Source organism: Rhinoderma darwinii (assembly GCF_050947455.1).
Source record: "Rhinoderma darwinii isolate aRhiDar2 chromosome 5 unlocalized genomic scaffold, aRhiDar2.hap1 SUPER_5_unloc_23, whole genome shotgun sequence".
NCBI classification, from domain to species: domain Eukaryota; kingdom Metazoa; phylum Chordata; class Amphibia; order Anura; family Rhinodermatidae; genus Rhinoderma; species Rhinoderma darwinii.
In genome coordinates this window covers 216,544-239,240 of record NW_027461780.1, presented here as the reverse complement: position 1 = coordinate 239,240, position 22,697 = coordinate 216,544, and the positions used below count along the sequence as shown (strand labels likewise).

The following is a 22,697-nucleotide window of genomic DNA, read 5'->3' as shown; positions in this document are numbered from 1 at the left end:
CTAGTTCCATTCTGAGACCTACCGTGTGTCCAAACAGATGTTTGTGACCACATGTGGGGTATTGTTTTACTCGGGAGAAATTTCTTTACTAATTTTATGGTGCTTTTTCTCCTTCAGTCCTTGTGGAAATGAAAAAAAAAATACCTAAACCTACATTTTATTTGAAAAAATGTAGATTTTCATTTTTACGGTCTACTTCCAATAAGTTCTGTAAAACACCTGTGGGGTCAAACTGCTCACTATACTCCTAGATAATTTCCTCATGGGGTGTAGTTTCCAAAATGGGGTCACTTGTTGGGGGTTTCCACTGTTTTGTCCCCTCAGGAGCTTTGCAAATGTGACATGGCCTCCGCAAACCATTCCTGCTAAATTTGAGTTCCAAAAGCCAAATGGCGCTCTTTCCCTTCTCAGCCTCGCCGTGTCTCCAAACAGCCGTTTATTACCACATGTGGGGCATTGTTTTACTCGGGAGAAATTTCTTTACAAATTTTATAGTGCTTTTTCTCCTTCAGTCCTTGTGGAAATGAAAAAAAATTAGCTAAACCTACATTTTATTTGAAAAAAATTTAGATTTTCATTTTCATGGCCTAGTTCCAAAAATTTTTGCAAAAAAACTGGCCGGTCAAAATGCTTGCTACACCCCTAGATAAATTACTCGAGGGGTATAGTTTCCAAAATGGGGTCACTTGTTGGGGGTTTCCACTGTTTTGTCCCCTAGGGGGCTTTGCAAATGCGACATGACCTCCGCAAACCATTCCTGCTAAATTTGAGCTCCAAGAGCCAAATGGCGCTCTTTCCATTCTAAGCCCTGCTGTGTGTCCAAATAACCGTTTATTACCACATGTGGGGTATTGTTTTACTCGGGAGAAATTGCTCTACAAATGTTGTGGTGCTTTTTCTACTTTAGTTCTTTTGGAAATGAAAAAAAATTAGCTAAACCTACATTTTATTTGAAAAAATTTAGATTTTCATTTTCATGGCCAAGTTCCAAAAATTTTTGCAAAAAAACTGGCCGGTCAAAATGCTTGCTACACCCCTAGATAAATTCCTCGAGGGGTGTAGTTTCCCAAATGGGGTCACTTTTGGGGGGTTTCCACTGTTTTAGTTCCACTAGACCTGTTCAAAGCTGACATGGTACCTAAAATATATTCTAATAAAAAGGAGACCCAAAATCCACCAGGTGCTCCTTTGCTTCTGAGGCCGGTGCTTCAGTCCAGTAGCACACTAAAGCCACATGTGGGATATTTCCTAAAACTGCAGAACCTGGGCAATAAATATTGAGTTGCATTTCTTGGGTAAAACATTCTGTGGTACAAAAAAAATGGATTCAAAATGAATTTCTGGAAAAAAATAATGAACTTTGTAAATTTCACCTCTACATTGCCTTAATTCCTGTGCAATGTCTAAAGGGTTAAGAAACTTTCTAAATGCTGTTTTGAATACTTTGAGGGGTGCAGTTTTTAAAATGGGGTCACTTATTGGGGGTTTTTAATATCTAAGGACCTCAAAGCCACTTCACAACTGAACTGGCCCCTGTAAAAATAGCCTTTTGAAATTTTCTTGAAAATGTGAGAAATTGCTGCTAAAGTTCTAAGCCTTGTAACGTCCTAGAAAAATAAAATGATGTTCAAAAAACGATGCCAATCTAAAGTAGACATATGGGGGAAGTTAGTTAGCAACATCTTTGTGTGGTATAACTGCCTGTCTTACAAGCAGATACATTTAAATTGAGAAAAATGCAAATTTTTGCAATTTTTCGCTAAATTTTGGTGTTTTTCACAATTAAATACTGAATGTATGGGGCAAATTTTGCCAGTAACATAAAGTCCAATGTGTCACGAGAAAACAATCTAAGAATCACTTGGATAGGTAAAAGCATTCCGGAGTTATTACCATATAAAGTGAAACATGTCAGATTTGAAAAATGAGGCTCTGTCAGGAAGGTCAAAAGTGGCCAAAGAGGGAAGGGGTTAATCAATGAGCTCATTATCACTCATGCATTGTCCAACAGGTGTTGAAATAATGGGATTAAAAGGGGAGATCCCTTCAGAAAGACAGAAACAATAGCAAAGACAAAAAACACTTTTGGAATCTGCTTTTAGTCAACACATAAGGAAAGGGTGCACCGGTCCTGGAAATACTGCAATACCAGGTCAATGCGTGGAGTGGACAGAGCAAGCTCTATTTCCATCTCCCTGTTCTAAAAATCCATTTAATATATGGTCCCCAGATAGGGGACGTATCAGATATTAAACTGATAAGAACAGATACTACACTTGATCTTAGCCAAAAGGCCGAGAAGCGATAACCCGAACGGGCCGCGCGTTGCCCGAGCCTGCCCGATACTGCTGTTCAGCCCTTGCAGCGATTCAGCCTACTTCTAGGCAATTCCATGGGGCCCTGCAGGCTCACACACTCACAGCTACACGGGAGGTGAATAAAGGCCGGAGAGGAAGCCAGACAGGATTTGCTTCTTTTGCTTGCACCACAATGCAGTGCTGAAAGAGGAGGAATCTACATAAAAACGCCTTCCTGGCAACGCCCAAATGCCCTGCTGCCATGCAGATAAACACTGGCAGCGGCAGCAAGTGCATGCCCACAGCCACCCCTTGTTCCTTCACACCTTGTATCAGCTGTAATCCAGTCCAGTCCAGTGCTGCCTGCTGAGCAGCACTGACCAACACTGCCTGGGCCCAGGCTTTTATCTCTGAGGCCCCATTATGATGTCAGAAAGCTGGCTCTGGAATCCTGAGGGCTCCACTATGACACGTGCAAAGTTCCGTCTGAACTTTATATAAGACGGTGAGGCTCAGTCAGTCACTCAGTGTTGCCTGAGAGGGCAACACTGCAACAGCCGGCCGCCAGGCTGTCTTTTTTTTGCACAGCTAGTTGCCTCCAGGAGGCCACAAGAGGGAGACAAGGGACTGCAAAATGGAAAATAGGCATCCACCAACTTTACAGACAACTTCTCCTTGCTCCTACAACCTCCATCCTTGCACAGTTTGTTATTCTTCTAGGTAACATAGTAACAAATCCAAATTGCTGCTCTCTTTGTAGGCAAGCAAGGCTTTGTTGCAACTGCAATTCTTACTTCTTCTTGAAATGTAGGGACGACAGTACATTCCATCACATCCATCTAGTGTACACAGGTAGGTCCATTGTGGCGGGCAGGCGAGCGGGCGGGCTGCTTTATTGGCTGTTTGCTGTTCCCCTACTCCACTCCACTATTTGACTGTTGTGCTGCATCAATCAATCAATCAATCAATCAATCAATCAATCAATCAATCAATCAGTGGCTGGCTCAGGTGCAGCTCTTTAACTTACCTAAAAGGGAGGGCGGAGAGAAGACAAGGAAGGTGAATGAGGTGTTCCAATGTGAAATGCCGGAAACACAGAAACACAGACGACACACAACAAGAGGTGGCAATCTATTCATTAATTGCATTTAATCAATGAGCTCATTATCACTCATGCATTGTCCAACAGGTGTTGAAATAATGGGATTAAAAGGGGAGATCCCTTCAGAAAGACAGAAACAATAGCAAAGACAAAAAACACTTTTGGAATCTGCTTTTAGTCAACACATAAGGAAAGGGTGCACCGGTCCTGGAAATACTGCAATACCAGGTCAATGCGTGGAGTGGACAGAGCAAGCTCTATTTCCATCTCCCTGTTCTAAAAATCCATTTAATATATGGTCCCCAGATAGGGGACGTATCAGATATTAAACTGATAAGAACAGATACTACACTTGATCTTAGCCAAAAGGCCGAGAAGCGATAACCCGAACGGGCCGCGCGTTGCCCGAGCCTGCCCGATACTGCTGTTCAGCCCTTGCAGCGATTCAGCCTACTTCTAGGCAATTCCATGGGGCCCTGCAGGCTCACACACTCACAGCTACACGGGAGGTGAATAAAGGCCGGAGAGGAAGCCAGACAGGATTTGCTTCTTTTGCTTGCACCACAATGCAGTGCTGAAAGAGGAGGAATCTACATAAAAACGCCTTCCTGGCAACGCCCAAATGCCCTGCTGCCATGCAGATAAACACTGGCAGCGGCAGCAAGTGCATGCCCACAGCCACCCCTTGTTCCTTCACACCTTGTATCAGCTGTAATCCAGTCCAGTCCAGTGCTGCCTGCTGAGCAGCACTGACCAACACTGCCTGGGCCCAGGCTTTTATCTCTGAGGCCCCATTATGATGTCAGAAAGCTGGCTCTGGAATCCTGAGGGCTCCACTATGACACGTGCAAAGTTCCGTCTGAACTTTATATAAGACGGTGAGGCTCAGTCAGTCACTCAGTGTTGCCTGAGAGGGCAACACTGCAACAGCCGGCCGCCAGGCTGTCTTTTTTTTGCACAGCTAGTTGCCTCCAGGAGGCCACAAGAGGGAGACAAGGGACTGCAAAATGGAAAATAGGCATCCACCAACTTTACAGACAACTTCTCCTTGCTCCTACAACCTCCATCCTTGCACAGTTTGTTATTCTTCTAGGTAACATAGTAACAAATCCAAATTGCTGCTCTCTTTGTAGGCAAGCAAGGCTTTGTTGCAACTGCAATTCTTACTTCTTCTTGAAATGTAGGGACGACAGTACATTCCATCACATCCATCTAGTGTACACAGGTAGGTCCATTGTGGCGGGCAGGCGAGCGGGCGGGCTGCTTTATTGGCTGTTTGCTGTTCCCCTACTCCACTCCACTATTTGACTGTTGTGCTGCATCAATCAATCAATCAATCAATCAATCAATCAATCAATCAATCAGTGGCTGGCTCAGGTGCAGCTCTTTAACTTACCTAAAAGGGAGGGCGGAGAGAAGACAAGGAAGGTGAATGAGGTGTTCCAATGTGAAATGCCGGAAACACAGAAACACAGACGACACACAACAAGAGGTGGCAATCTATTCATTAATTGCATTTAATCAATGAGCTCATTATCACTCATGCATTGTCCAACAGGTGTTGAAATAATGGGATTAAAAGGGGAGATCCCTTCAGAAAGACAGAAACAATAGCAAAGACAAAAAACACTTTTGGAATCTGCTTTTAGTCAACACATAAGGAAAGGGTGCACCGGTCCTGGAAATACTGCAATACCAGGTCAATGCGTGGAGTGGACAGAGCAAGCTCTATTTCCATCTCCCTGTTCTAAAAATCCATTTAATATATGGTCCCCAGATAGGGGACGTATCAGATATTAAACTGATAAGAACAGATACTACACTTGATCTTAGCCAAAAGGCCGAGAAGCGATAACCCGAACGGGCCGCGCGTTGCCCGAGCCTGCCCGATACTGCTGTTCAGCCCTTGCAGCGATTCAGCCTACTTCTAGGCAATTCCATGGGGCCCTGCAGGCTCACACACTCACAGCTACACGGGAGGTGAATAAAGGCCGGAGAGGAAGCCAGACAGGATTTGCTTCTTTTGCTTGCACCACAATGCAGTGCTGAAAGAGGAGGAATCTACATAAAAACGCCTTCCTGGCAACGCCCAAATGCCCTGCTGCCATGCAGATAAACACTGGCAGCGGCAGCAAGTGCATGCCCACAGCCACCCCTTGTTCCTTCACACCTTGTATCAGCTGTAATCCAGTCCAGTCCAGTGCTGCCTGCTGAGCAGCACTGACCAACACTGCCTGGGCCCAGGCTTTTATCTCTGAGGCCCCATTATGATGTCAGAAAGCTGGCTCTGGAATCCTGAGGGCTCCACTATGACACGTGCAAAGTTCCGTCTGAACTTTATATAAGACGGTGAGGCTCAGTCAGTCACTCAGTGTTGCCTGAGAGGGCAACACTGCAACAGCCGGCCGCCAGGCTGTCTTTTTTTTGCACAGCTAGTTGCCTCCAGGAGGCCACAAGAGGGAGACAAGGGACTGCAAAATGGAAAATAGGCATCCACCAACTTTACAGACAACTTCTCCTTGCTCCTACAACCTCCATCCTTGCACAGTTTGTTATTCTTCTAGGTAACATAGTAACAAATCCAAATTGCTGCTCTCTTTGTAGGCAAGCAAGGCTTTGTTGCAACTGCAATTCTTACTTCTTCTTGAAATGTAGGGACGACAGTACATTCCATCACATCCATCTAGTGTACACAGGTAGGTCCATTGTGGCGGGCAGGCGAGCGGGCGGGCTGCTTTATTGGCTGTTTGCTGTTCCCCTACTCCACTCCACTATTTGACTGTTGTGCTGCATCAATCAATCAATCAATCAATCAATCAATCAATCAATCAATCAATCAATCAATCAGTGGCTGGCTCAGGTGCAGCTCTTTAACTTACCTAAAAGGGAGGGCGGAGAGAAGACAAGGAAGGTGAATGAGGTGTTCCAATGTGAAATGCCGGAAACACAGAAACACAGACGACACACAACAAGAGGTGGCAATCTATTCATTAATTGCATTTAATCAATGAGCTCATTATCACTCATGCATTGTCCAACAGGTGTTGAAATAATGGGATTAAAAGGGGAGATCCCTTCAGAAAGACAGAAACAATAGCAAAGACAAAAAACACTTTTGGAATCTGCTTTTAGTCAACACATAAGGAAAGGGTGCACCGGTCCTGGAAATACTGCAATACCAGGTCAATGCGTGGAGTGGACAGAGCAAGCTCTATTTCCATCTCCCTGTTCTAAAAATCCATTTAATATATGGTCCCCAGATAGGGGACGTATCAGATATTAAACTGATAAGAACAGATACTACACTTGATCTTAGCCAAAAGGCCGAGAAGCGATAACCCGAACGGGCCGCGCGTTGCCCGAGCCTGCCCGATACTGCTGTTCAGCCCTTGCAGCGATTCAGCCTACTTCTAGGCAATTCCATGGGGCCCTGCAGGCTCACACACTCACAGCTACACGGGAGGTGAATAAAGGCCGGAGAGGAAGCCAGACAGGATTTGCTTCTTTTGCTTGCACCACAATGCAGTGCTGAAAGAGGAGGAATCTACATAAAAACGCCTTCCTGGCAACGCCCAAATGCCCTGCTGCCATGCAGATAAACACTGGCAGCGGCAGCAAGTGCATGCCCACAGCCACCCCTTGTTCCTTCACACCTTGTATCAGCTGTAATCCAGTCCAGTCCAGTGCTGCCTGCTGAGCAGCACTGACCAACACTGCCTGGGCCCAGGCTTTTATCTCTGAGGCCCCATTATGATGTCAGAAAGCTGGCTCTGGAATCCTGAGGGCTCCACTATGACACGTGCAAAGTTCCGTCTGAACTTTATATAAGACGGTGAGGCTCAGTCAGTCACTCAGTGTTGCCTGAGAGGGCAACACTGCAACAGCCGGCCGCCAGGCTGTCTTTTTTTTGCACAGCTAGTTGCCTCCAGGAGGCCACAAGAGGGAGACAAGGGACTGCAAAATGGAAAACCACCAACTTTACAGACAACTTCTCCTTGCTCCTACAACCTCCATCCTTGCACAGTTTGTTATTCTTCTAGGTAACATAGTAACAAATCCAAATTGCTGCTCTCTTTGTAGGCAAGCAAGGCTTTGTTGCAACTGCAATTCTTACTTCTTCTTGAAATGTAGGGACGACAGTACATTCCATCACATCCATCTAGTGTACACAGGTAGGTCCATTGTGGCGGGCAGGCGAGCGGGCGGGCTGCTTTATTGGCTGTTTGCTGTTCCCCTACTCCACTCCACTATTTGACTGTTGTGCTGCATCAATCAATCAATCAATCAATCAATCAATCAATCAATCAATCAATCAATCAATCAATCAGTGGCTGGCTCAGGTGCAGCTCTTTAACTTACCTAAAAGGGAGGGCGGAGAGAAGACAAGGAAGGTGAATGAGGTGTTCCAATGTGAAATGCCGGAAACACAGAAACACAGACGACACACAACAAGAGGTGGCAATCTATTCATTAATTGCATTTAATCAATGAGCTCATTATCACTCATGCATTGTCCAACAGGTGTTGAAATAATGGGATTAAAAGGGGAGATCCCTTCAGAAAGACAGAAACAATAGCAAAGACAAAAAACACTTTTGGAATCTGCTTTTAGTCAACACATAAGGAAAGGGTGCACCGGTCCTGGAAATACTGCAATACCAGGTCAATGCGTGGAGTGGACAGAGCAAGCTCTATTTCCATCTCCCTGTTCTAAAAATCCATTTAATATATGGTCCCCAGATAGGGGACATATCAGATATTAAACTGATAAGAACAGATACTACACTTGATCTTAGCCAAAAGGCCGAGAAGCGATAACCCGAACGGGCCGCGCGTTGCCCGAGCCTGCCCGATACTGCTGTTCAGCCCTTGCAGCGATTCAGCCTACTTCTAGGCAATTCCATGGGGCCCTGCAGGCTCACACACTCACAGCTACACGGGAGGTGAATAAAGGCCGGAGAGGAAGCCAGACAGGATTTGCTTCTTTTGCTTGCACCACAATGCAGTGCTGAAAGAGGAGGAATCTACATAAAAACGCCTTCCTGGCAACGCCCAAATGCCCTGCTGCCATGCAGATAAACACTGGCAGCGGCAGCAAGTGCATGCCCACAGCCACCCCTTGTTCCTTCACACCTTGTATCAGCTGTAATCCAGTCCAGTCCAGTGCTGCCTGCTGAGCAGCACTGACCAACACTGCCTGGGCCCAGGCTTTTATCTCTGAGGCCCCATTATGATGTCAGAAAGCTGGCTCTGGAATCCTGAGGGCTCCACTATGACACGTGCAAAGTTCCGTCTGAACTTCATATAAGACGGTGAGGCTCAGTCAGTCACTCAGTGTTGCCTGAGAGGGCAACACTGCAACAGCCGGCCGCCAGGCTGTCTTTTTTTTGCACAGCTAGTTGCCTCCAGGAGGCCACAAGAGGGAGACAAGGGACTGCAAAATGGAAAATAGGCATCCACCAACTTTACAGACAACTTCTCCTTGCTCCTACAACCTCCATCCTTGCACAGTTTGTTATTCTTCTAGGTAACATAGTAACAAATCCAAATTGCTGCTCTCTTTGTAGGCAAGCAAGGCTTTGTTGCAACTGCAATTCTTACTTCTTCTTGAAATGTAGGGACGACAGTACATTCCATCACATCCATCTAGTGTACACAGGTAGGTCCATTGTGGCGGGCAGGCGAGCGGGCGGGCTGCTTTATTGGCTGTTTGCTGTTCCCCTACTCCACTCCACTATTTGACTGTTGTGCTGCATCAATCAATCAATCAATCAATCAATCAATCAATCAATCAATCAATCAATCAATCAATCAGTGGCTGGCTCAGGTGCAGCTCTTTAACTTACCTAAAAGGGAGGGCGGAGAGAAGACAAGGAAGGTGAATGAGGTGTTCCAATGTGAAATGCCGGAAACACAGAAACACAGACGACACACAACAAGAGGTGGCAATCTATTCATTAATTGCATTTAATCAATGAGCTCATTATCACTCATGCATTGTCCAACAGGTGTTGAAATAATGGGATTAAAAGGGGAGATCCCTTCAGAAAGACAGAAACAATAGCAAAGACAAAAAACACTTTTGGAATCTGCTTTTAGTCAACACATAAGGAAAGGGTGCACCGGTCCTGGAAATACTGCAATACCAGGTCAATGCGTGGAGTGGACAGAGCAAGCTCTATTTCCATCTCCCTGTTCTAAAAATCCATTTAATATATGGTCCCCAGATAGGGGACATATCAGATATTAAACTGATAAGAACAGATACTACACTTGATCTTAGCCAAAAGGCCGAGAAGCGATAACCCGAACGGGCCGCGCGTTGCCCGAGCCTGCCCGATACTGCTGTTCAGCCCTTGCAGCGATTCAGCCTACTTCTAGGCAATTCCATGGGGCCCTGCAGGCTCACACACTCACAGCTACACGGGAGGTGAATAAAGGCCGGAGAGGAAGCCAGACAGGATTTGCTTCTTTTGCTTGCACCACAATGCAGTGCTGAAAGAGGAGGAATCTACATAAAAACGCCTTCCTGGCAACGCCCAAATGCCCTGCTGCCATGCAGATAAACACTGGCAGCGGCAGCAAGTGCATGCCCACAGCCACCCCTTGTTCCTTCACACCTTGTATCAGCTGTAATCCAGTCCAGTCCAGTGCTGCCTGCTGAGCAGCACTGACCAACACTGCCTGGGCCCAGGCTTTTATCTCTGAGGCCCCATTATGATGTCAGAAAGCTGGCTCTGGAATCCTGAGGGCTCCACTATGACACGTGCAAAGTTCCGTCTGAACTTCATATAAGACGGTGAGGCTCAGTCAGTCACTCAGTGTTGCCTGAGAGGGCAACACTGCAACAGCCGGCCGCCAGGCTGTCTTTTTTTTGCACAGCTAGTTGCCTCCAGGAGGCCACAAGAGGGAGACAAGGGACTGCAAAATGGAAAATAGGCATCCACCAACTTTACAGACAACTTCTCCTTGCTCCTACAACCTCCATCCTTGCACAGTTTGTTATTCTTCTAGGTAACATAGTAACAAATCCAAATTGCTGCTCTCTTTGTAGGCAAGCAAGGCTTTGTTGCAACTGCAATTCTTACTTCTTCTTGAAATGTAGGGACGACAGTACATTCCATCACATCCATCTAGTGTACACAGGTAGGTCCATTGTGGCGGGCAGGCGAGCGGGTGGGCTGCTTTATTGGCTGTTTGCTGTTCCCCTACTCCACTCCACTATTTGACTGTTGTGCTGCATCAATCAATCAATCAATCAATCAATCAATCAATCAATCAATCAATCAATCAATCAATCAGTGGCTGGCTCAGGTGCAGCTCTTTAACTTACCTAAAAGGGAGGGCGGAGAGAAGACAAGGAAGGTGAATGAGGTGTTCCAATGTGAAATGCCGGAAACACAGAAACACAGACGACACACAACAAGAGGTGGCAATCTATTCATTAATTGCATTTAATCAATGAGCTCATTATCACTCATGCATTGTCCAACAGGTGTTGAAATAATGGGATTAAAAGGGGAGATCCCTTCAGAAAGACAGAAACAATAGCAAAGACAAAAAACACTTTTGGAATCTGCTTTTAGTCAACACATAAGAAAAGGGTGCACCGGTCCTGGAAATACTGCAATACCAGGTCAATGCGTGGAGTGGACAGAGCAAGCTCTATTTCCATCTCCCTGTTCTAAAAATCCATTTAATATATGGTCCCCAGATAGGGGACGTATCAGATATTAAACTGATAAGAACAGATACTACACTTGATCTTAGCCAAAAGGCCGAGAAGCGATAACCCGAACGGGCCGCGCGTTGCCCGAGCCTGCCCGATACTGCTGTTCAGCCCTTGCAGCGATTCAGCCTACTTCTAGGCAATTCCATGGGGCCCTGCAGGCTCACACACTCACAGCTACACGGGAGGTGAATAAAGGCCGGAGAGGAAGCCAGACAGGATTTGCTTCTTTTGCTTGCACCACAATGCAGTGCTGAAAGAGGAGGAATCTACATAAAAACGCCTTCCTGGCAACGCCCAAATGCCCTGCTGCCATGCAGATAAACACTGGCAGCGGCAGCAAGCGCATGCCCACAGCCACCCCTTGTTCCTTCACACCTTGTATCAGCTGTAATCCAGTCCAGTCCAGTGCTGCCTGCTGAGCAGCACTGACCAACACTGCCTGGGCCCAGGCTTTTATCTCTGAGGCCCCATTATGATGTCAGAAAGCTGGCTCTGGAATCCTGAGGGCTCCACTATGACACGTGCAAAGTTCCGTCTGAACTTTATATAAGACGGTGAGGCTCAGTCAGTCACTCAGTGTTGCCTGAGAGGGCAACACTGCAACAGCCGGCCGCCAGGCTGTCTTTTTTTTGCACAGCTAGTTGCCTCCAGGAGGCCACAAGAGGGAGACAAGGGACTGCAAAATGGAAAATAGGCATCCACCAACTTTACAGACAACTTCTCCTTGCTCCTACAACCTCCATCCTTGCACAGTTTGTTATTCTTCTAGGTAACATAGTAACAAATCCAAATTGCTGCTCTCTTTGTAGGCAAGCAAGGCTTTGTTGCAACTGCAATTCTTACTTCTTCTTGAAATGTAGGGACGACAGTACATTCCATCACATCCATCTAGTGTACACAGGTAGGTCCATTGTGGCGGGCAGGCGAGCGGGCGGGCTGCTGTATTGGCTGTTTGCTGTTCCCCTACTCCACTCCACTATTTGACTGTTGTGCTGCATCAATCAATCAATCAATCAATCAATCAATCAATCAATCAATCAATCAGTGGCTGGCTCAGGTGCAGCTCTTTAACTTACCTAAAAGGGAGGGCGGAGAGAAGACAAGGAAGGTGAATGAGGTGTTCCAATGTGAAATGCCGGAAACACAGAAACACAGACGACACACAACAAGAGGTGGCAATCTATTCATTAATTGCATTTAATCAATGAGCTCATTATCACTCATGCATTGTCCAACAGGTGTTGAAATAATGGGATTAAAAGGGGAGATCCCTTCAGAAAGACAGAAACAATAGCAAAGACAAAAAACACTTTTGGAATCTGCTTTTAGTCAACACATAAGGAAAGGGTGCACCGGTCCTGGAAATACTGCAATACCAGGTCAATGCGTGGAGTGGACAGAGCAAGCTCTATTTCCATCTCCCTGTTCTAAAAATCCATTTAATATATGGTCCCCAGATAGGGGACGTATCAGATATTAAACTGATAAGAACAGATACTACACTTGATCTTAGCCAAAAGGCCGAGAAGCGATAACCCGAACGGGCCGCGCGTTGCCCGAGCCTGCCCGATACTGCTGTTCAGCCCTTGCAGCGATTCAGCCTACTTCTAGGCAATTCCATGGGGCCCTGCAGGCTCACACACTCACAGCTACACGGGAGGTGAATAAAGGCCGGAGAGGAAGCCAGACAGGATTTGCTTCTTTTGCTTGCACCACAATGCAGTGCTGAAAGAGGAGGAATCTACATAAAAACGCCTTCCTGGCAACGCCCAAATGCCCTGCTGCCATGCAGATAAACACTGGCAGCGGCAGCAAGTGCATGCCCACAGCCACCCCTTGTTCCTTCACACCTTGTATCAGCTGTAATCCAGTCCAGTCCAGTGCTGCCTGCTGAGCAGCACTGACCAACACTGCCTGGGCCCAGGCTTTTATCTCTGAGGCCCCATTATGATGTCAGAAAGCTGGCTCTGGAATCCTGAGGGCTCCACTATGACACGTGCAAAGTTCCGTCTGAACTTTATATAAGACGGTGAGGCTCAGTCAGTCACTCAGTGTTGCCTGAGAGGGCAACACTGCAACAGCCGGCCGCCAGGCTGTCTTTTTTTTGCACAGCTAGTTGCCTCCAGGAGGCCACAAGAGGGAGACAAGGGACTGCAAAATGGAAAATAGGCATCCACCAACTTTACAGACAACTTCTCCTTGCTCCTACAACCTCCATCCTTGCACAGTTTGTTATTCTTCTAGGTAACATAGTAACAAATCCAAATTGCTGCTCTCTTTGTAGGCAAGCAAGGCTTTGTTGCAACTGCAATTCTTACTTCTTCTTGAAATGTAGGGACGACAGTACATTCCATCACATCCATCTAGTGTACACAGGTAGGTCCATTGTGGCGGGCAGGCGAGCGGGCGGGCTGCTTTATTGGCTGTTTGCTGTTCCCCTACTCCACTCCACTATTTGACTGTTGTGCTGCATCAATCAATCAATCAATCAATCAATCAATCAATCAATCAATCAATCAATCAATCAATCAGTGGCTGGCTCAGGTGCAGCTCTTTAACTTACCTAAAAGGGAGGGCGGAGAGAAGACAAGGAAGGTGAATGAGGTGTTCCAATGTGAAATGCCGGAAACACAGAAACACAGACGACACACAACAAGAGGTGGCAATCTATTCATTAATTGCATTTAATCAATGAGCTCATTATCACTCATGCATTGTCCAACAGGTGTTGAAATAATGGGATTAAAAGGGGAGATCCCTTCAGAAAGACAGAAACAATAGCAAAGACAAAAAACACTTTTGGAATCTGCTTTTAGTCAACACATAAGGAAAGGGTGCACCGGTCCTGGAAATACTGCAATACCAGGTCAATGCGTGGAGTGGACAGAGCAAGCTCTATTTCCATCTCCCTGTTCTAAAAATCCATTTAATATATGGTCCCCAGATAGGGGACGTATCAGATATTAAACTGATAAGAACAGATACTACACTTGATCTTAGCCAAAAGGCCGAGAAGCGATAACCCGAACGGGCCGCGCGTTGCCCGAGCCTGCCCGATACTGCTGTTCAGCCCTTGCAGCGATTCAGCCTACTTCTAGGCAATTCCATGGGGCCCTGCAGGCTCACACACTCACAGCTACACGGGAGGTGAATAAAGGCCGGAGAGGAAGCCAGACAGGATTTGCTTCTTTTGCTTGCACCACAATGCAGTGCTGAAAGAGGAGGAATCTACATAAAAACGCCTTCCTGGCAACGCCCAAATGCCCTGCTGCCATGCAGATAAACACTGGCAGCGGCAGCAAGTGCATGCCCACAGCCACCCCTTGTTCCTTCACACCTTGTATCAGCTGTAATCCAGTCCAGTCCAGTGCTGCCTGCTGAGCAGCACTGACCAACACTGCCTGGGCCCAGGCTTTTATCTCTGAGGCCCCATTATGATGTCAGAAAGCTGGCTCTGGAATCCTGAGGGCTCCACTATGACACGTGCAAAGTTCCGTCTGAACTTTATATAAGACGGTGAGGCTCAGTCAGTCACTCAGTGTTGCCTGAGAGGGCAACACTGCAACAGCCGGCCGCCAGGCTGTCTTTTTTTTGCACAGCTAGTTGCCTCCAGGAGGCCACAAGAGGGAGACAAGGGACTGCAAAATGGAAAATAGGCATCCACCAACTTTACAGACAACTTCTCCTTGCTCCTACAACCTCCATCCTTGCACAGTTTGTTATTCTTCTAGGTAACATAGTAACAAATCCAAATTGCTGCTCTCTTTGTAGGCAAGCAAGGCTTTGTTGCAACTGCAATTCTTACTTCTTCTTGAAATGTAGGGACGACAGTACATTCCATCACATCCATCTAGTGTACACAGGTAAGTCCATTGTGGCGGGCAGGCGAGCGGGCGGGCTGCTTTATTGGCTGTTTGCTGTTCCCCTACTCCACTCCACTATTTGACTGTTGTGCTGCATCAATCAATCAATCAATCAATCAATCAATCAATCAATCAATCAATCAATCAGTGGCTGGCTCAGGTGCAGCTCTTTAACTTACCTAAAAGGGAGGGCGGAGAGAAGACAAGGAAGGTGAATGAGGTGTTCCAATGTGAAATGCCGGAAACACAGAAACACAGACGACACACAACAAGAGGTGGCAATCTATTCATTAATTGCATTTAATCAATGAGCTCATTATCACTCATGCATTGTCCAACAGGTGTTGAAATAATGGGATTAAAAGGGGAGATCCCTTCAGAAAGACAGAAACAATAGCAAAGACAAAAAACACTTTTGGAATCTGCTTTTAGTCAACACATAAGGAAAGGGTGCACCGGTCCTGGAAATACTGCAATACCAGGTCAATGCGTGGAGTGGACAGAGCAAGCTCTATTTCCATCTCCCTGTTCTAAAAATCCATTTAATATATGGTCCCCAGATAGGGGACGTATCAGATATTAAACTGATAAGAACAGATACTACACTTGATCTTAGCCAAAAGGCCGAGAAGCGATAACCCGAACGGGCCGCGCGTTGCCCGAGCCTGCCCGATACTGCTGTTCAGCCCTTGCAGCGATTCAGCCTACTTCTAGGCAATTCCATGGGGCCCTGCAGGCTCACACACTCACAGCTACACGGGAGGTGAATAAAGGCCGGAGAGGAAGCCAGACAGGATTTGCTTCTTTTGCTTGCACCACAATGCAGTGCTGAAAGAGGAGGAATCTACATAAAAACGCCTTCCTGGCAACGCCCAAATGCCCTGCTGCCATGCAGATAAACACTGGCAGCGGCAGCAAGTGCATGCCCACAGCCACCCCTTGTTCCTTCACACCTTGTATCAGCTGTAATCCAGTCCAGTCCAGTGCTGCCTGCTGAGCAGCACTGACCAACACTGCCTGGGCCCAGGCTTTTATCTCTGAGGCCCCATTATGATGTCAGAAAGCTGGCTCTGGAATCCTGAGGGCTCCACTATGACACGTGCAAAGTTCCGTCTGAACTTTATATAAGACGGTGAGGCTCAGTCAGTCACTCAGTGTTGCCTGAGAGGGCAACACTGCAACAGCCGGCCGCCAGGCTGTCTTTTTTTTGCACAGCTAGTTGCCTCCAGGAGGCCACAAGAGGGAGACAAGGGACTGCAAAATGGAAAATAGGCATCCACCAACTTTACAGACAACTTCTCCTTGCTCCTACAACCTCCATCCTTGCACAGTTTGTTATTCTTCTAGGTAACATAGTAACAAATCCAAATTGCTGCTCTCTTTGTAGGCAAGCAAGGCTTTGTTGCAACTGCAATTCTTACTTCTTCTTGAAATGTAGGGACGACAGTACATTCCATCACATCCATCTAGTGTACACAGGTAGGTCCATTGTGGCGGGCAGGCGAGCGGGCGGGCTGCTTTATTGGCTGTTTGCTGTTCCCCTACTCCACTCCACTATTTGACTGTTGTGCTGCATCAATCAATCAATCAATCAATCAATCAATCAATCAATCAATCAATCAATCAATCAATCAATCAATCAGTGGCTGGCTCAGGTGCAGCTCTTTAACTTACCTAAAAGGGAGGGCGGAGAGAAGACAAGGAAGGTGAATGAGGTGTTCCAATGTGAAATGCCGGAAACACAGAAACACAGACGACACACAACAAGAGGTGGCAATCTATTCATTAATTGCATTTAATCAATGAGCTCATTATCACTCATGCATTGTCCAACAGGTGTTGAAATAATGGGATTAAAAGGGGAGATCCCTTCAGAAAGACAGAAACAATAGCAAAGACAAAAAACACTTTTGGAATCTGCTTTTAGTCAACACATAAGGAAAGGGTGCACCGGTCCTGGAAATACTGCAATACCAGGTCAATGCGTGGAGTGGACAGAGCAAGCTCTATTTCCATCTCCCTGTTCTAAAAATCCATTTAATATATGGTCCCCAGATAGGGGACGTATCAGATATTAAACTGATAAGAACAGATACTACACTTGATCTTAGCCAAAAGCGAGAAGCGATAACCCGAACGGGCCGCGCGTTGCCCGAGCCTGCCCGATACTGCTGTTCAGCCCTTGCAGCGATTCAGCCTACTTCTAGGCAATTCCATGGGGCCCTGCAGGCTCACACACTCACAGCTACACGGGAGGTGAATAAAGGCCGGAGAGGAAGCCAGACAGGATTTGCTTCTTTTGCTTGCACCACAATGCAGTGCTGAAAGAGGAGGAATCTACATAAAAACGCCTTCCTGGCAACGCCCAAATGCCCTGCTGCCATGCAGATAAACACTGGCAGCGGCAGCAAGTGCATGCCCACAGCCACCCCTTGTTCCTTCACACCTTGTATCAGCTGTAATCCAGTCCAGTCCAGTGCTGCCTGCTGAGCAGCACTGACCAACACTGCCTGGGCCCAGGCTTTTATCTCTGAGGCCCCATTATGATGTCAGAAAGCTGGCTCTGGAATCCTGAGGGCTCCACTATGACACGTGCAAAGTTCCGTCTGAACTTTATATAAGACGGTGAGGCTCAGTCAGTCACTCAGTGTTGCCTGAGAGGGCAACACTGCAACAGCCGGCCGCCAGGCTGTCTTTTTTTTGCACAGCTAGTTGCCTCCAGGAGGCCACAAGAGGGAGACAAGGGACTGCAAAATGGAAAATAGGCATCCACCAACTTTACAGACAACTTCTCCTTGCTCCTACAACCTCCATCCTTGCACAGTTTGTTATTCTTCTAGGTAACATAGTAACAAATCCAAATTGCTGCTCTCTTTGTAGGCAAGCAAGGCTTTGTTGCAACTGCAATTCTTACTTCTTCTTGAAATGTAGGGACGACAGTACATTCCATCACATCCATCTAGTGTACACAGGTAGGTCCATTGTGGCGGGCAGGCGAGCGGGCGGGCTGCTTTATTGGCTGTTTGCTGTTCCCCTACTCCACTCCACTATTTGACTGTTGTGCTGCATCAATCAATCAATCAATCAATCAATCAATCAATCAATCAATCAATCAATCAATCAGTGGCTGGCTCAGGTGCAGCTCTTTAACTTACCTAAAAGGGAGGGCGGAGAGAAGACAAGGAAGGTGAATGAGGTGTTCCAATGTGAAATGCCGGAAACACAGAAACACAGACGACACACAACAAGAGGTGGCAATCTATTCATTAATTGCATTTAATCAATGAGCTCATTATCACTCATGCATTGTCCAACAGGTGTTGAAATAATGGGATTAAAAGGGGAGATCCCTTCAGAAAGACAGAAACAATAGCAAAGACAAAAAACACTTTTGGAATCTGCTTTTAGTCAACACATAAGGAAAGGGTGCACCGGTCCTGGAAATACTGCAATACCAGGTCAATGCGTGGAGTGGACAGAGCAAGCTCTATTTCCATCTCCCTGTTCTAAAAATCCATTTAATATATGGTCCCCAGATAGGGGACGTATCAGATATTAAACTGATAAGAACAGATACTACACTTGATCTTAGCCAAAAGGCCGAGAAGCGATAACCCGAACGGGCCGCGCGTTGCCCGAGCCTGCCCGATACTGCTGTTCAGCCCTTGCAGCGATTCAGCCTACTTCTAGGCAATTCCATGGGGCCCTGCAGGCTCACACACTCACAGCTACACGGGAGGTGAATAAAGGCCGGAGAGGAAGCCAGACAGGATTTGCTTCTTTTGCTTGCACCACAATGCAGTGCTGAAAGAGGAGGAATCTACATAAAAACGCCTTCCTGGCAACGCCCAAATGCCCTGCTGCCATGCAGATAAACACTGGCAGCGGCAGCAAGTGCATGCCCACAGCCACCCCTTGTTCCTTCACACCTTGTATCAGCTGTAATCCAGTCCAGTCCAGTGCTGCCTGCTGAGCAGCACTGACCAACACTGCCTGGGCCCAGGCTTTTATCTCTGAGGCCCCATTATGATGTCAGAAAGCTGGCTCTGGAATCCTGAGGGCTCCACTATGACACGTGCAAAGTTCCGTCTGAACTTTATATAAGACGGTGAGGCTCAGTCAGTCACTCAGTGTTGCCTGAGAGGGCAACACTGCAACAGCCGGCCGCCAGGCTGTCTTTTTTTTGCACAGCTAGTTGCCTCCAGGAGGCCACAAGAGGGAGACAAGGGACTGCAAAATGGAAAATAGGCATCCACCAACTTTACAGACAACTTCTCCTTGCTCCTACAACCTCCATCCTTGCACAGTTTGTTATTCTTCTAGGTAACATAGTAACAAATCCAAATTGCTGCTCTCTTTGTAGGCAAGCAAGGCTTTGTTGCAACTGCAATTCTTACTTCTTCTTGAAATGTAGGGACGACAGTACATTCCATCACATCCATCTAGTGTACACAGGTAGGTCCATTGTGGCGGGCAGGCGAGCGGGCGGGCTGCTTTATTGGCTGTTTGCTGTTCCCCTACTCCACTCCACTATTTGACTGTTGTGCTGCAATCAATCAATCAATCAATCAATCAATCAATCAATCAATCAATCAATCAATCAATCAATCAGTGGCTGGCTCAGGTGCAGCTCTTTAACTTACCTAAAAGGGAGGGCGGAGAGAAGACAAGGAAGGTGAATGAGGTGTTCCAATGTGAAATGCCGGAAACACAGAAACACAGACGACACACAACAAGAGGTGGCAATCTATTCATTAATTGCATTTAATCAATGAGCTCATTATCACTCATGCATTGTCCAACAGGTGTTGAAATAATGGGATTAAAAGGGGAGATCCCTTCAGAAAGACAGAAACAATAGCAAAGACAAAAAACACTTTTGGAATCTGCTTTTAGTCAACACATAAGGAAAGGGTGCACCGGTCCTGGAAATACTGCAATACCAGGTCAATGCGTGGAGTGGACAGAGCAAGCTCTATTTCCATCTCCCTGTTCTAAAAATCCATTTAATATATGGTCCCCAGATAGGGGACGTATCAGATATTAAACTGATAAGAACAGATACTACACTTGATCTTAGCCAAAAGGCCGAGAAGCGATAACCCGAACGGGCCGCGCGTTGCCCGAGCCTGCCCGATACTGCTGTTCAGCCCACTTGCAGCGATTCAGCCTACTTCTAGGCAATTCCATGGGGCCCTGCAGGCTCACACACTCACAGCTACACGGGAGGTGAATAAAGGCCGGAGAGGAAGCCAGACAGGATTTGCTTCTTTTGCTTGCACCACAATGCAGTGCTGAAAGAGGAGGAATCTACATAAAAACGCCTTCCTGGCAACGCCCAAATGCCCTGCTGCCATGCAGATAAACACTGGCAGCGGCAGCAAGTGCATGCCCACAGCCACCCCTTGTTCCTTCACACCTTGTATCAGCTGTAATCCAGTCCAGTCCAGTGCTGCCTGCTGAGCAGCACTGACCAACACTGCCTGGGCCCAGGCTTTTATCTCTGAGGCCCCATTATGATGTCAGAAAGCTGGCTCTGGAATCCTGAGGGCTCCACTATGACACGTGCAAAGTTCCGTCTGAACTTTATATAAGACGGTGAGGCTCAGTCAGTCACTCAGTGTTGCCTGAGAGGGCAACACTGCAACAGCCGGCCGCCAGGCTGTCTTTTTTTTGCACAGCTAGTTGCCTCCAGGAGGCCACAAGAGGGAGACAAGGGACTGCAAAATGGAAAATAGGCATCCACCAACTTTACAGACAACTTCTCCTTGCTCCTACAACCTCCATCCTTGCACAGTTTGTTATTCTTCTAGGTAACATAGTAACAAATCCAAATTGCTGCTCTCTTTGTAGGCAAGCAAGGCTTTGTTGCAACTGCAATTCTTACTTCTTCTTGAAATGTAGGGACGACAGTACATTCCATCACATCCATCTAGTGTACACAGGTAGGTCCATTGTGGCGGGCAGGCGAGCGGGCGGGCTGCTTTATTGGCTGTTTGCTGTTCCCCTACTCCACTCCACTATTTGACTGTTGTGCTGCATCAATCAATCAATCAATCAATCAATCAATCAATCAATCAATCAATCAATCAATCAGTGGCTGGCTCAGGTGCAGCTCTTTAACTTACCTAAAAGGGAGGGCGGAGAGAAGACAAGGAAGGTGAATGAGGTGTTCCAATGTGAAATGCCGGAAACACAGAAACACAGACGACACACAACAAGAGGTGGCAATCTATTCATTAATTGCATTTAATCAATGAGCTCATTATCACTCATGCATTGTCCAACAGGTGTTGAAATAATGGGATTAAAAGGGGAGATCCCTTCAGAAAGACAGAAACAATAGCAAAGACAAAAAACACTTTTGGAATCTGCTTTTAGTCAACACATAAGGAAAGGGTGCACCGGTCCTGGAAATACTGCAATACCAGGTCAATGCGTGGAGTGGACAGAGCAAGCTCTATTTCCATCTCCCTGTTCTAAAAATCCATTTAATATATGGTCCCCAGATAGGGGACGTATCAGATATTAAACTGATAAGAACAGATACTACACTTGATCTTAGCCAAAAGGCCGAGAAGCGATAACCCGAACGGGCCGCGCGTTGCCCGAGCCTGCCCGATACTGCTGTTCAGCCCTTGCAGCGATTCAGCCTACTTCTAGGCAATTCCATGGGGCCCTGCAGGCTCACACACTCACAGCTACACGGGAGGTGAATAAAGGCCGGAGAGGAAGCCAGACAGGATTTGCTTCTTTTGCTTGCACCACAATGCAGTGCTGAAAGAGGAGGAATCTACATAAAAACGCCTTCCTGGCAACGCCCAAATGCCCTGCTGCCATGCAGATAAACACTGGCAGCGGCAGCAAGTGCATGCCCACAGCCACCCCTTGTTCCTTCACACCTTGTATCAGCTGTAATCCAGTCCAGTCCAGTGCTGCCTGCTGAGCAGCACTGACCAACACTGCCTGGGCCCAGGCTTTTATCTCTGAGGCCCCATTATGATGTCAGAAAGCTGGCTCTGGAATCCTGAGGGCTCCACTATGACACGTGCAAAGTTCCGTCTGAACTTTATATAAGACGGTGAGGCTCAGTCAGTCACTCAGTGTTGCCTGAGAGGGCAACACTGCAACAGCCGGCCGCCAGGCTGTCTTTTTTTTGCACAGCTAGTTGCCTCCAGGAGGCCACAAGAGGGAGACAAGGGACTGCAAAATGGAAAATAGGCATCCACCAACTTTACAGACAACTTCTCCTTGCTCCTACAACCTCCATCCTTGCACAGTTTGTTATTCTTCTAGGTAACATAGTAACAAATCCAAATTGCTGCTCTCTTTGTAGGCAAGCAAGGCTTTGTTGCAACTGCAATTCTTACTTCTTCTTGAAATGTAGGGACGACAGTACATTCCATCACATCCATCTAGTGTACACAAGTAGGTCCATTGTGGCGGGCAGGCGAGCGGGCGGGCTGCTTTATTGGCTGTTTGCTGTTCCCCTACTCCACTCCACTATTTGACTGTTGTGCTGCATCAATCAATCAATCAATCAATCAATCAATCAATCAATCAATCAATCAGTGGCTGGCTCAGGTGCAGCTCTTTAACTTACCTAAAAGGGAGGGCGGAGAGAAGACAAGGAAGGTGAATGAGGTGTTCCAATGTGAAATGCCGGAAACACAGAAACACAGACGACACACAACAAGAGGTGG

The 22,697-nt window shown here is 46.9% G+C and overlaps 14 non-coding genes across 14 annotated transcripts; all 14 read right to left on the bottom strand.

The window, feature by feature from the left end:
* Positions 1–2,115: 2,115 nt before the first annotated feature.
* Positions 2,116–2,306, bottom strand: LOC142687470 (U2 spliceosomal RNA). The gene has a single exon (XR_012856691.1). It is a non-coding gene; the product is annotated as a U2 spliceosomal RNA (small nuclear RNA).
* A 1,284-nt stretch (positions 2,307–3,590) lies between these two features.
* Positions 3,591–3,781, bottom strand: LOC142687469 (U2 spliceosomal RNA). The gene has a single exon (XR_012856690.1). It is a non-coding gene; the product is annotated as a U2 spliceosomal RNA (small nuclear RNA).
* Positions 3,782–5,061: 1,280 nt separating this feature from the next.
* On the bottom strand, positions 5,062–5,252 carry LOC142687467 (U2 spliceosomal RNA). The gene has a single exon (XR_012856689.1). It is a non-coding gene; the product is annotated as a U2 spliceosomal RNA (small nuclear RNA).
* Positions 5,253–6,544: 1,292 nt separating this feature from the next.
* Positions 6,545–6,735, bottom strand: LOC142687466 (U2 spliceosomal RNA). Its single transcript, XR_012856688.1, has one exon. It is a non-coding gene; the product is annotated as a U2 spliceosomal RNA (small nuclear RNA).
* Positions 6,736–8,024: 1,289 nt separating this feature from the next.
* On the bottom strand, positions 8,025–8,215 carry LOC142687525 (U2 spliceosomal RNA). The gene has a single exon (XR_012856741.1). It is a non-coding gene; the product is annotated as a U2 spliceosomal RNA (small nuclear RNA).
* A 1,296-nt stretch (positions 8,216–9,511) lies between these two features.
* LOC142687481 (U2 spliceosomal RNA) lies at positions 9,512–9,702 on the bottom strand. Its single transcript, XR_012856701.1, has one exon. It is a non-coding gene; the product is annotated as a U2 spliceosomal RNA (small nuclear RNA).
* A 1,296-nt stretch (positions 9,703–10,998) lies between these two features.
* LOC142687465 (U2 spliceosomal RNA) lies at positions 10,999–11,189 on the bottom strand. The gene has a single exon (XR_012856687.1). It is a non-coding gene; the product is annotated as a U2 spliceosomal RNA (small nuclear RNA).
* A 1,284-nt stretch (positions 11,190–12,473) lies between these two features.
* Positions 12,474–12,664, bottom strand: LOC142687464 (U2 spliceosomal RNA). The gene has a single exon (XR_012856686.1). It is a non-coding gene; the product is annotated as a U2 spliceosomal RNA (small nuclear RNA).
* Positions 12,665–13,960: 1,296 nt separating this feature from the next.
* Positions 13,961–14,151, bottom strand: LOC142687463 (U2 spliceosomal RNA). Its single transcript, XR_012856685.1, has one exon. It is a non-coding gene; the product is annotated as a U2 spliceosomal RNA (small nuclear RNA).
* A 1,288-nt stretch (positions 14,152–15,439) lies between these two features.
* LOC142687461 (U2 spliceosomal RNA) lies at positions 15,440–15,630 on the bottom strand. The gene has a single exon (XR_012856683.1). It is a non-coding gene; the product is annotated as a U2 spliceosomal RNA (small nuclear RNA).
* A 1,304-nt stretch (positions 15,631–16,934) lies between these two features.
* On the bottom strand, positions 16,935–17,123 carry LOC142687516 (U2 spliceosomal RNA). Its single transcript, XR_012856733.1, has one exon. It is a non-coding gene; the product is annotated as a U2 spliceosomal RNA (small nuclear RNA).
* A 1,292-nt stretch (positions 17,124–18,415) lies between these two features.
* On the bottom strand, positions 18,416–18,606 carry LOC142687460 (U2 spliceosomal RNA). The gene has a single exon (XR_012856682.1). It is a non-coding gene; the product is annotated as a U2 spliceosomal RNA (small nuclear RNA).
* A 1,297-nt stretch (positions 18,607–19,903) lies between these two features.
* LOC142687459 (U2 spliceosomal RNA) lies at positions 19,904–20,094 on the bottom strand. Its single transcript, XR_012856681.1, has one exon. It is a non-coding gene; the product is annotated as a U2 spliceosomal RNA (small nuclear RNA).
* Positions 20,095–21,388: 1,294 nt separating this feature from the next.
* On the bottom strand, positions 21,389–21,579 carry LOC142687458 (U2 spliceosomal RNA). Its single transcript, XR_012856680.1, has one exon. It is a non-coding gene; the product is annotated as a U2 spliceosomal RNA (small nuclear RNA).
* Positions 21,580–22,697: the final 1,118 nt, after the last annotated feature.